Here is a 335-nt window from a genome sequence, read left to right on the forward strand (position 1 = left end):
AGGACAAAGGGCAGGGCACCAGCCGACCCTGGGCGCCGGCCGATTCCCGCCCCCGCCTCGGGTAGGCCGTACCTGTCCCGCAGCCCGCGCTGGAGGCGGCCCAGCCTCTCCTAGTAGCCGGGGCTCGCCAGGGGCGCGGACCGTGCGGAGGCCTGGCGCATGCCGCCGCCGCCACGCTCGCCCCGCGCCGCCTCGGGCCAGCGCGCGGAGGGGAGCGGCGGGTTGTCGGGGGCGACGGCCCCACCATGCACCGCGGGTGAACACGGCGCCCCGACGCTGTGCAGGGGGCGGGACGGGGCGCCGTGAATGGGCGGGGCCGACGGCCGTGGAGGGGC

This window comes from Diceros bicornis (assembly GCF_020826845.1).
Source record: "Diceros bicornis minor isolate mBicDic1 chromosome 21 unlocalized genomic scaffold, mDicBic1.mat.cur SUPER_21_unloc_1, whole genome shotgun sequence".
Lineage (NCBI taxonomy): Eukaryota > Metazoa > Chordata > Mammalia > Perissodactyla > Rhinocerotidae > Diceros > Diceros bicornis.